Below are 12,911 nucleotides of genomic sequence, written 5' to 3' on the forward strand. Positions count from 1 at the left end.
GAGGCTCGGACAGGCCACCCTCTACTGTGTCCCTGGCCCTCGAGGAGTGTGCAGGCCATTCGAAGACTGAAATTCCCAATTTCCCCCTGCCCTGGCCCTCTGCTTCTACAGCTGAGAGTGGGGTTTGATTGTCCCCCCAGATGGCTGTGAGCTCCCGAGACAGGGCCTAGGAAGGACCCCTGGGTCCCGGTCCCATCCAACCAAGGATGGGCTCCACTCTGGCATGGAGGCCACGAGGGTGAATTAACCTATAGCTTACCACTACTGGTAACAAAGTACCTCTGCTCTGTGCAGCTCACGGGCCAGTAGGAAACCCAAAGCTGACATGGGTGGCTGTGAGGCTGTTGAGAAGGGGTGCAGGGAACCAGCATGTCTGGGGAGCACAGGATCTTCAAGGGAGCTGCCTGAGTGTGATTCAGGCAGGCAGGCAGGGCCCTGGCAGGGCTAAGGCCAGCATCATTCTGCTTGTGTTCTTTTGTGTGCTTCTCCCTCTCATCCTTGGGGATTACCAGATGGAACAAGCTGGAAATCCAGTTTGCCACCTCCCACCTCACAGAGCTGACCTGATCACAGACTTTGAGTGCCCAGGAAGGATCTCTGTCAGCACATGTGGTCACTGCCCCTTTGCTGAGTGTGCTGCACAGGTGACACCCAAGACCTGTAGACGCCTGGTTTTAAGGGCAGGTCACTCTTGTGCTTTTCTGGAAAGAACATCCTGGCTGCTGGGCACAGGAATGTGTTTTCGTGTTTGGGAACTATCATCCAGGCTCAGATCGGTGTGGTTTTGATCGGATGATGTCAAATCCTATCCAGCATCTCTCCTGCATGTCACGAGCATCTTACCTCTTTTCCTAGGATGACCCTCTTGGTTCCAGGGTCCTGACATTTCCTATCCTGTCAGAGTACACCCACTTATCTTGTTGGGGCCTTATATGCTCACCAGGAAGAGGGTCAGTGCCATCTTTGCCAAGTCAGGGCCATCGTTTTCTTTCCTGCTCAGGGGGGCACAGGTCCCGTGTGCCATGGTATCCCCGCAGCACTTCTATCTGGGGATGTTTCTGCTATGAGAGGAGCAGGTCAAGCCTTTTCTGGTTCCTCTGTGGAGACCAGGTCTGTGAGGACCCTGGCCTGGGGCTGAGGGTGCCCAGTAGTTCCCAGGCTGTGAGGGTAAGCTGCCAGAGTATTCCCCTGGGAGGTGCCCATGTGCACATTTGTGCACGTATGTATGCTCACATGTGTGGGAATGTGTTATGTGCGACCATGTGTACATACATGCAAGTGTATATATACCGCCATTCATGTGTGTTTATATGTTTTCACATGTCACTGTGTCTGCATGTGTTCACCATTGTGGCTGTGTGTATCATGCCTGTTTTCTCCTCATGTGCTAGCTGAGGTGGCTGTCCCCCCATCTCCCAGGGACTCAGGCCCTTCTCCTCCCAACAGCCCCTACCTCTAACACAGTGTTCGCCCACCCAGCCCTGCATCTCTGGGGTCCTTGCGCCACCTGGTGGCCAGTTCCAAGACAACTCTCAGCGTCCCGCGGAGGCTTCCCTGCCTGGGCCTGGGAGGGTCAGTGGAGCAGCTCTTGGCCCTAGGTGAAACGTCCCAGCCCTCCAAATGTGTCTCAAGAAGTGGCCCTTTCTTATCTGTGAGGGCAGCAACACTGCCACCTTCATCTCCTTTGTGTCCTTCTCAACTTGCTAAGCACCTTTCCCACACAAAAAGCCAGGGAGAGACTCAAAAACAAAAACCAGAACATACCAGATCCTTGCGATACTGGGATAAACTCTAACTTCTCTCTGTGGCCCCGAAAGTGTCAGGCATTCAGGCACAAGTCCCTCCAGACTTGTTGCCATCACCTCTCTCTCCCCCTCACCCTCCCTCCTGGCTGCTTAACGGCCTGCCACCACCTGGCTGTTCTCTGGTGTCTTATAAGGCTGGCTTCAGGTCAGCTTCCGTGTGTCCTCCCTCCTAGAAACCCACTCTTTTCACAACAGTGTGAGGATGGGGCTCTGTGGGTGGGACACACGTTTTTCTCATATCCCCCCATACTCCTCGGGGCAGACCTCACTGTGTCCACGCTCACCCTGCCTGCCCCAAATGGTGTTTCTAGGTTTGGACATTCTTCCTTTAAACCCAACTACCAGAGCTGCCCCACCAGGACACCCCAAGTTGCTGTGTGATGCTGGGCCTCAGTTTTCCCACCTGTAAAATGGAAGGGGTCAGAGAAGGCCTCAGACCTGCCTTTCCTGCTGTGTTACCATGTGTGGGGAGGTTGCTCCTCCCTGCTGGTGGGTTTGAACTCCATGTCAAGCCACTTATCCCGTGGTCCTGGCCACAGGTAGCACTGGGGACAGCAGGAATAAGGCAGCCATGGGCTCACCCATGATGGCAGACTGGGAGGAAGGTGTGGGGGCCTGCAGGACAGTGAAGGCTTCCCCAGGGTGAGAAGGAGCCACACTGTTCTGGGGCCAGGCAGGCAGAGATCCCACCACTCATGTCCTCAGGGGCTGGCAAGCACAGGACCATCGGAGGGTAGAAGTAAGTTAGGATCTCACCGGGTATGGTGGTGTACACTTGGGAGGCTGAGGCAGGAAGATCACTACAATTTTGAGGCCAGCCTGGACTGTGTAGCAAGACCCTGTCTCAAAAAACAAAAATAAAAAAAAACTAAGAGTTGTAGTTAGGGCTTTGCGCCCTGGACACAGCAAGGGGACAGCAGGTAGGGTGGACATGGGGGGTTTCAGGAGTAAAGGCTGGTGGAGTAAAGCCAGTGAAGGCAAGGCAGCCTCCGCTGCCCATGGGCCACCAGGAGGCGCTCTTGTCACATGTGGCTCCTGAGGAGCAAGAGAGCCCCAACCACAGCAGCGGGCGCCCCACAGGGGCCCAGTGTGCACGCTGCGCGGGTTCAGAGAGCGTGATGTGCAGATGGGGGAAAAACAGCTTCTCGAGGACGTGTCCCTGGGACCCAGTGTTTTTCCTTCTTGGGCTGCGCCTGGCTTCTGGTGCCAGGAAGCTGTTATCTCAGCCGGGGTTAAGGAAGCCCCAGGGCGGCTTCAGAGGGATTAAGCATTCTGCTGAAGCAGGGATATTTGGTGGGCCTGAAAAAGCCATTTTAGCAAGAATCTCATCTCAGCCAGGTCTGGCCCTGTTCTTGGAACAGGCGCCTTTGAGGTCTGCGAGGCCCTGAGACCCAGTTGTGACTTCCCAGGGAGGGAGTCCTAACCTGGTTTCTGAAATCCAGAGGCTACGTGTGTGTGTGTGTGTGTGTGTGTGTGTGTGTGTGTATAGATCTGGTATACACACATGTGTGCAGGGTCCTGCTCAGGACATCACTGTGCGCGTGTTTACGTGTGCCTGCTATACACGGGTATATGTGTGCTCCCGTGTGACCAAGTTTTTTTGGTAGCTCGATTTCACTCCCAGACTCACTGTCAGCACAAACTCTCCCCACTTTCTCTGTAGTAAGAAATTCTGCCCTGGCCCAGGTGAGGGGCTGCTTTTTGTCTCTGTAATCTCAGCTTTTTAAAAAATTTTTTCAAATCCTGCACAGAGTAAGGAGCACGGAAAAGCACAAGGCAAACGTGCACGCCCTGTGCCTTCTGGTGGCGAGCATACCAGGGAATTGTCCTGCGATGCCTGTGGTTGGGAACCGTGTGCTGGGGCGGAGGCCTGGGGGATGAGGTCATTGCTTACGGCTTCCTCCCCTTGCTGCAGAGGCTCCCTCGCCCCGGCCCGCCACAGTGACCCACCCTCCCTCCGCCAGCTGGATCCTGCACTGCCTAGGCTTTCTGCATCCCCCCTCTGTGGGCCTCAGTTTCCTAGCAGCAAAGTGAGATCCTGTGGGAACCCTCTGAGCCCCCATGACGGCCCTCGGTGGGTCTCCCTCTCCACAGAACAAGGTTGGGGCCTGTCCTCAGCTCCTCCAGGTCCCGGTCCTTGTTCTCACTCAACATGCTCCCTGCAGAGGCCCACGTTTCCAGCTTCTGCTGTCCACACCCTTTAATGCCACGAGCGCCCCTTACTGGCCTAAGTACAATTCCTGACATGGTGTCACGTTTGGTACTGTGTTGGTGTGTGTTGTGTTTGTTTTTGTAATGTAGGCACTCTGCTGAAGTACTGGTAAACGCCCGTGCAGTTTGTGCTGTTTGGTGTTGTGTTGTATTGTTACAGCGCTGGCCTCAGCCTATGTCTGCCTGGGTGTCGCCTGGGTTGTATTTGCTCCTGAATCCTGTGTCTGCTAGCTAGGAAGGTATCAGTTCCATGCTGGTCACTGCAGCTGCTTACCAGGACCCACCATGTGTGTGCACTCTGACTTTCTCCCTGAAGACTTGTTTGCAGGGAAGAAAGGAGGCTCCCAAAGGCTGAGTCACTGTACCCAAGGTCAGGGACCAGCAGACGGCTCAGGTTTTCCATTAACAAACCCAAGGTCTGGTTCCCTACATGGTCCACACCCCCTGCTACCAGAGCTCCTACAGCTGGCAGTGTTCTGTCCCTCACGGGTCGCTGTCGGATATCTTCCTGCCCACTGATTTGCCCCATGGTGTCACTTGCTTCCTCTTTGGCTCCAGGGCCCTCTTGGGAGATTTTCACTCTCAGGACATTGTTCTGCCAGCAAACATTTATTAAGCACCTACTGTATATTGGGCTCAGTGTTCAAACTGAGTGTGAAGGGCAGGATATAGGCTTCAGGTCTTCACACTCAGGGCCCTATATACATGCAGGTCACACCTGAGTTCCATCTGCGTGGAGCCTCTCTGGCTGGGCTTTGAGGACACATAGACATAGTGCTTCAGCTCTGTGCACAGCCCCAGGGCACTGAATGGCATGGCACAGCTTGCTCAGCAGGATGCGGGGTCACTCCCTAGAGCTTGTGGGAGGGTCCCTCACTGCATCTAGTTCTAGGTGGACACAGGTGGCCTATGTGGAGCAGAGGGGAATGTGGGGCCCAGGACTGCCACTGGAGCAGGAAGTTCCTTAGGGCCCAGGGCCATTGAGAGGTGGCCTTTTGTCTGGGCCATTGCTTTAGGGTGTTGATGGATTCCTTCCTTCCCTCAAAGATGAGCGTTCTCATCAACATATACCACTGAGCCCGTGGTTAGGAGTGGCAGATGCCAGGTGGGGCTCTGAATGCCCTCTCTGTTCAGTTTGTTAGAGAAGGTACTGGGTGGCTGTTGGGGTGCTGTGGTCTGCCTGGCCTGTGGGGGGTCTGAGAAGGACATAGTAGGATTTGGCATGGGATGCCTTGTCCCGGGCGCGCAGAGCATGGTCTGAAGCTGCCCTAGTTGCCATCTAAGATTCAGCGACACTCCCTGGAGCCCATAGCAGAGCTGGACAGGCCTCAGATATCTGCTCTGAAGCCTGTGTTTAGAAACTAAACACAAACGCATGAATGTCCACCTGGTATCTGGTCCTGCAAGAAGGGCTGCTGAGGCCAAAGCTACTGGCATTCACTTTTGTGATGGCAATTGTATGAGTCCGCTGGGGTTTTGTAACAAAGGAGTAGAGATAAGGTAGCTTTAACTAGGCATTTCTTGCTTACATTCTGAAGGCTGAAGGCTGAGACCAGGCAAGGCAGTGCTAGTCCTCCTGTGAGGTATGAGATGGTTCAGACCTGTGCCTGGTGCCTGGGGAGTCTGCTGGTGGCCTCTGGGGTTCCTGGGCTTTGCAGATGCACCAGCCCCCTGCCCCCACCCACTTCATCCTCACCTGGCATCCTCCCTACGTGTTTTTGTGCCCAAATGTCCCCTGTGATAAGAACACCAGTCATGCTGGATGGAGGCTTACTCTTATCTTGCATCTGCAAAGGCCCCATTTCCAAATACGGTCATACTCTAAGGTCCTGGGGGTTGGAAGTGACTCAATTCAACCCATAGCATTCGTCAGAGGATGCTTTAACCCAGGGGTCTGTGAAAGTCAGCTCACAGCCTGGCTGCCTGTTTGCGTAAATAAATTTTATTAGCATTCAGCCACGTGCACTCATGAATGTGTTGTCTCTGGCAGCTCTGCCGCTTTCCCATCAGGGCAGAGATGGTGGCCTGCAGAGCCTCAGCGAATACTCTCTGCCCTCCAGGGAAAGTTGGCCATGTCCATTCTGAACTCTTTATTCAGCCAGGTGACTTCTAAAACAGCAGGAGCTGATGCTTTTAAAGTAGCATCTAAGATACAGTTGTTTCCATCTTCAAGGTGCCCAGTATGGTTTGTGGGCATTTTGGTTCCCCGACCTATCTCTTTTCTTTTTTACTGTTTGAAGTTGGACCTCACTTTGGACTTACAGGGCACTTGTTAGAAGTCCACGCAGTTTCCAGATGCCTTCCCTGGTTGCCCACTCATTTCTACCCCACTGTTTTCTCTCTATGTGTGAATATACCCATGTGGGAATTTTCCTGAGTCAGGCTGGGGGCTGTGTCATTTATGTCTGCAAAGGCCCTATTTCCAAATGGTCACCGTCCTAGGTCTGAGGGCTGGGGTTGACTCAGTTCAACCCAGAACACCTGTCAGAAGATATTTTAACCCAGGGGTCTGTGAACCTCGGCCAGTGTGTGCTCCAGAATAGAGGCCTTCTCCTACTGAATCCAGGATGCCAGCCCCATGGGACACTTTGCATCTGCCGTGTGTATTTGGGTTCTTCCTTTGTCCCAGCGTGTGCAGCTGCTTCTATCTCAGTGTATGTGGTTGTTACACAATTTGGGACTCCTTGGCCCAGAGCAGCTGCTGCCTCCCCTTTATGGTCTCCTCAACTGCAAGGGGTGGACAGTCCCCTTACCTCCAGTGTGGGCTGCAGCACCTCTGTGGGCCCCCAGGCTGCTGAGTCAAGAGCTGGGGTGCAGATAGCATGTCAGGCTGTCCCCACCTTTTGGACATTATTTACATCCCCCACCGGACCCCCTTATTCCTCTAGCTTGGGGGACTGGACTTGGGTCAGCCACCAGCATGTCCCGGAAGCATCTGCTTGTGTGGAGAACTTTATATGGACTCAGCAGAGCCGTGTAAACAGCATTCACAGCCATAACTTGACCTTCCCTGAGCACACGGGGCCCTGTGTGTGGTGGGGTCCCCAGGGAATCATGCTCTATGACAAGGTGCGCTCTGGGACCTCAAGTTGTCTGCTGTGGGCCAGGATCGCTGTGTCCATCGCATGTGTCCAGGGCAAATGGGGCATGAGGAGCCCGGGAAGGAAGTGGAAGAAAGTGTGCAAGACTGGTGGGACCTTCCCAAAGTCCATATAGCCCTTACACTTGTTTGGAGGTTATTCCTATTTTCCAGCTACACATGTGCTATTTTAGGGCTATGACATGAAGTGGGGGTCAGTGCAGCATCTTAGAAAATACACCCGCAGGCTCTGTGCAAGAGCCCAGGAGAGAGGCCTGGCTGGTATGACCCCTCCAGCCCCCACTGCAGCAGGCCTCACTGTTGCTGGACTCAGTGTGTGGGGGTAGGGCAGCTGCCAGCACAGCTTGGGCCCTGTGCTCTGTAGCCTGGCCAGTGTCTCCTAGACCTGCCCTCCTAGAAGTACCTTGGTCCACTTCCTGTCTACAAGGTCCATACTGCTGGCTGAGGGAACAGGGATGGTTCTGGGATGCCCCATCCCTCTGGGGAGAGGCAGGTATCTGGAGGCACTCAAGGACCTGCTTAGGCCCCAGCACTGCCCTTCCAGCACCTGGTGTGCAGGACATGTATGTCATAACGTGTGTGTGCGTGGCACGTGTGTGCTTGTGTGTGTGCTCTCCCAAGGCCACCAGGTCCCGGGTGGTCTAACATTTTCTGCTTTCCCCAGCTCATCCCCTTCTCTTTTCTTCATCTTTTCAGAAATTGTGATGATTCAGCTCCAGGTTGGTAATGAGAGTTGGCCTCAGCCTGGGTTCAGGTGCAGGCACCATTGGACTTGCACATGGGGTGACTGCTGTCTCTTTGGGGGGCTAGGCGCAGGGTGGGGTGACTGTGGAGCTCCTGTGTCAGCAGAAAGGGCCTCTCAGGCTCACACGGGAGCTCCCACCCTTCTGGCGCGTGATAGCCATACAGGGGTGGAGGGCCCTGGCTAGGGCAGGCAGCCTTCATGGACACCCAGGCTGCTCTCAGTCCCACGGGCACTTTGTTCTTGGCCTTGCAGGACTGGCTGGAAAGTGTAACTGCATGAGGCGGACTCAGCTCCCTGGCGCTTCCTGTTTTTCTCTCCTGCTTTCCTTGCCATCGTGTTCCCTTGGGCCTAGGACAAAAGTCAGACCTGGGGTGGGGGTGCCTGCTGTGGGGCCCTCAGGCTTCTGCACTGGGGTTTAGTGGGATTAGCGTGTGCCGGCCGTGGGGACAGGTGTTTCCTTTATGCTCTGCCCGAGGGCTGGAAAGAGCCTCGTCAGTAAGTACCACGTTCGGTGGGGGTCTCCAGTTCAGGGTAGCTGAGGGGCCGGGTTTTGTTAGGTCCTTGTTTTTACATCTGACCTTGGCCAGCTGGAGCGCCTCACTTTAAGCACAGGGTAACAGCTGACATAACAGAGTGGGGCGGACTGAGCAGGCTGCCCTGGCACCCGCTCTCCAGTGGGGCACCCGGGGACTGCCCGGGGGAGGTCGTGGGGATAAGAGGATGAGCCTGGTGGGGCCCCAAGCCTGTGGGGCACCAGCTGTCCGCCTGGATGAGTGGGCTGCCGCAGTGGAGCATCGCTGGGCAGGGGCCTGGGGAGGGGGCTGGGCAGGTGCCTGAGTAATCCCCCCAGGGCACTGCATTCAGACAGCTCTGATCACGTTCTTGGCCTCCCCAGGTCACACAGAACGAAAACCAGAGGCCCCGGCTGTGCGCCATTGAAGCGTGTCATTGTGTGACTTCGAGGGTGGGAGTGAGGAAGGGGGCTCAGTACAGCTTCACAGGGTTGAGGGGCCACTGCTCAAGCACCTAGGTCCCCCCATCCCCCTGCTTCACTGAGCCATCAGAGCCTGGCCTGGCAGCTCCTCCCACTACATTTTCTGTCTCCCGCTTTCAAAGTTGTGTGATGGCCAAGGATGGTGGTGGGATGCTTTGCTGGGGTTGGGAGATGGGCTACCCACAGCCTCCTCAGTAGCTAGTGGGAGATGCTTTTAACTCTGAGGCCAGTGCAGCGCACCTGGAGCTGGCCATCAGCTCCTGCTGGGCTGAAAAGGATTGGATTTTACCCTCAAGTTTCTTTAGGGTCATGGCATCTGAGGATGATGGTCTCTCCTAACATGCAGGTCACAGTCTGGTCAGTCTGCTGGCCTCTTGGGAATGTGTATCCCTAACCTCCAGCCTGCATGGCTTTGTTTTTTTTTTGCGTAGTGGCCATGAGGCCTGGGGGCTTGGCATAAGGGTGCTTCATGTAACTTTCCAGATGGACCCAGTCACTGTTGGGCAGAAGATAGCCCTGCGCTTTGAAAACCCAGCTGGCATGTTCCTAGTGGTGATGCTATTTTCCAAGCTTGGTCATGGTCAAAGTGGATAAGTAACAGGTTGGAAATAATACACCCTAATCTAGTTGCATGCCATACTGAGAGGAGAGTATTACAGACATGCACTACAGACACGCACATGGACAGGTACACAAACATGTGGAGATATAGGCCAGACTCGTGTGGATGCACACACATGTGGATACACACAGGCATATGCGGAGACACACAGGCACAGACATGCAGAGATAGGCATCCTTATGAACGTGCCCGTGTCTGTGCATTCAGATTCATACATGTGCCTACACACACGAGTACACTCAGCCCTGCCTGGGCTTGGGGCTGGTAGGGAGCAACACCCCCTCAGGGCTGTGTTCCCTGTGCACATTTAATCCAGAAACTGCAGCACAGGCAGCCCGGGCAAAACACAGTGTCAGGTGTGTGCCGCGGGTGTAGGCCACCCTTCTCCTGGTGGGAGATGGACTTGGTCAGTTTCTGGGTATCTGGTGCTGAGAATAACTGTGCACTCAGAGCAGAGTTTGGTGGGAGGACCTGGAGAAAGGGGTGCATCTTTGTTTCATTTTAAATATCTGTAGCAGGGACCATGTCTCTTCTCCCTGGTATCTCTCTGAGGTCTGCTGGGGAAGTCCCAGGACACTTGCTGCTGGGCATGGGGACTGGGTATGGGTCAGTTCTTGCTCGTCACTCTGTACTGACAGCAAGGGGAGGTCCCCCCACCTGACAGCTGCTTCGGAAGTCTGGGGTTAGGGGCAAAGCCGAAGTCTTTTTCTGTCTTGGTCCCTACTCTTAGGGTCTTCTGAACTCACACAGGACGGTCACCTTTTGCTGAGTCTGTCTTCATCCAGGCTCAAGGTGCCTTGTTTGAGTGAAGATTTTAAAGTGGGCATTCCTGCTTTGCTTCTACTCTGGGAAGTGTGCCAGCCCTCATTACGGAATACCATAGCAGCGCTAGGTTTCTGTAGATGTTTTGTATTGGTTTGAGGAACACCCCTTCTGGTGCCAGTGCTGAGTGTTCGTAACAGGAATGGATACTGGATTCTCACAAATGCTTTTCTTTTTTGTCTTTTGATAGGATCATGTGTGATAGGATCATTTTGATTCTGTAGATTCTTCCTGTGATGAATTGTATGTTGATCGATTTTTAGACGTTAAACCTGCATTCCTGGATAAAAAAAACAATTTGGTAATGGTGCAGTATTCCTTTTGTGTAGGCTTTGGCGTGATTTGCTAAAATTTTGCGAAGAAATTTTACATCTATGTTCATGAGGAATGTTGTGTATGGCTTTCTGATAGTGTGTTAGGCTGGAGTCAAGCAGGAATTGGGAGGTATTCTCTATCCTTCTGAAAAAAGAGACTGTAGAATTGGTCTTATTTCTTCTGTTTGGTAGATTTTATTAGGAAAGCTGTTTTCATGAGGAGGCTGTTAACTAGATTTTAAATTCACTAAATAGCAGAGCCGGGCGTGGTGGCGTATGCCTGTCATCCCAGCACTCAGGAGGCTGAGGCAGGAAGATGGCTGTGAGTTTGAGACCATCCTGGGCTACATAGTGAATTCCAGGTCAGTCTCTACTACATAGTGAGACCCTTTCTCAAAAAAAAAAAAAAAAAAAAAACACTTAATAGCCACAGTATATTCAGAGTATCTGTTTCTTCTTAGATAAGTATTGGTATTGTGTACTTGAAAGACCTAGTTCATTTTACCTAGATGTTAGATTTATTGACATGAAGTTTTTCATATTACATTTTCTTCTAAACGTTAATAGAATTTGTAGTGATGTCTCTTATCTCATTCTTGGTATTGATAATTCATGTCTCTTTTTTCTTTTCTATTAGTTTGGCTAGAGTTTTAATCTTTTTTTTTTTTTTTTTTTTTTTTTTTTTTTTAATGTCAAACAACCAGCTTTTGGCTACAGTGAATTTTTTTTTCCTTTTGGCTGGCTGGTTGATTTCTGCTCTGATTTTTTTCTGTTTCTTTATTCTGTTTGTGTAGTATTAACCCCTGCCCCTCAGCCTCTGCAGGTAGAAACTGCAGCTTTCCTGGCCTCATATTGATTCTTGGTGTCCTTCGTGTTTCTCTAAAAAGATTTTCAGTACATCCCTCGTGTTTTCACCACATCCAATCTACTGTCTAATTTTTTCTCAGTTTCTTCCTTGAATATGGGTTGTTAGAAGTGTGCTCCCAACACTTGGGGATTTCCAGATGTTATTATGTTACTAATTTCTGCCCTAACTCACTTGTGGCCATAGAAGAAACTCAATATGACTTGAATCTCTTAAGCTTTAAGTACAATTTATCTTGGTAAATATTCTGTTGTGCATACTTGAAAGCTGTATTGTGCCATTGTTGGGAGGCTGTTTGGTGATTATCATTAGTGTGGTGACAGCGCTGTCCTTACCCGTGGTGTCTTTGTGATTTTCCATCTCATTGTTTTATCAGTTGTTGAGAGGGCAACCGAATCTCCAGCTGTGATTGTGGACATGTTTCTCGATTCTTTCAGTTCTAGCAGATTTTGCTCAGTGTGTTTGTTGGGCGCGTTCCCATTAGGGTTCTTACATCCACTTGATGAATTGACATGTTTATCATTATGAAATTGCCTTCATCATCCTTGGAAATTTTCTTTGCTCTGAAAACTGATGTATCTGATATGAACTTAGCCATTCTGAAATTAGTGTTCGCATGCTATACCTTTTTCATTTATCTTACTTTTAAGTATGCCCCCTTATGTATTTGTTTGAAACAGGGTCTTGCTATGTAGGCCAGGCTGTCCTCACACTTGCAGTGTTCCTGTCTCAGCCACCCAAACACTGGGATTACAGGCATACACCGTCACATCCATCTTAAGTGTGTTTCCTATATGAAGCATATAGTTGAACCTTATCTTGAATCAAGTTAAAATACTTTTCTCCTATTGGGTAGGGCAAATATATTTGCATTTATTATCTGTGACTAATGTTCTTAGTCTCAACTGTGTCTTGGTCTTTTATAACTATGTGCATTTTGTTACTGTTGTTGTGAGTAGTTTATAAAGTGTGCATTTGTTACTTTTTAGAAGTATTTGGTATTTAGAGAAGGCCTATGTTTTTGTTCTGTTACCTTTGCATCTACTCCTTAGTCTCTGGTCCTCGCTGGACCTTTTACTTTCTTGCTTTTGGGTCTATATTGATATTCTCATTTCCAAATGCTGCCCCCACTTCCAGCAAGGGGTTTCCTCCATCTGACTCTTTTGTGAGTTTCAAAGCCCACAAAGCTTGTACTCTGAATAGTCATAGAGAAAGGAGGTGATGAGGATTTGGGAGGGGGTAGTGATTCTCAGTAGAGAGGCTCCCAGGTGGGCTCTCTGCAGGAGGCAGGGATCTCTGTGACAGTGTAAAGGACCAGATTGAGGGCTGGGAGTCATGTTCCTAGCAGGCGAGGTGGCACACATCAAGGCCCTGAGCAAAACCTGTGCCTGGCATGGGTAGAAGGATCCATGAAGAAGCTAGTGTGTCCAGAG

At 51.6% G+C, this 12,911-nt stretch overlaps 1 protein-coding gene across 1 annotated transcript in view; it reads left to right on the forward strand.

Annotated features, from left to right (window-relative positions):
• Positions 1-12,911, forward strand: part of Kcnq1 (potassium voltage-gated channel subfamily Q member 1) — a 343,150-nt gene that overhangs the window by 75,269 nt on the left and 254,970 nt on the right. The window lies entirely within an intron of this gene.

Source organism: Fukomys damarensis, unplaced genomic scaffold (genome assembly GCF_012274545.1).
Source record: "Fukomys damarensis isolate Sample0158 unplaced genomic scaffold, DMR_v1.0_HiC HiC_scaffold_27, whole genome shotgun sequence".
Classification (NCBI taxonomy): domain Eukaryota; kingdom Metazoa; phylum Chordata; class Mammalia; order Rodentia; family Bathyergidae; genus Fukomys; species Fukomys damarensis.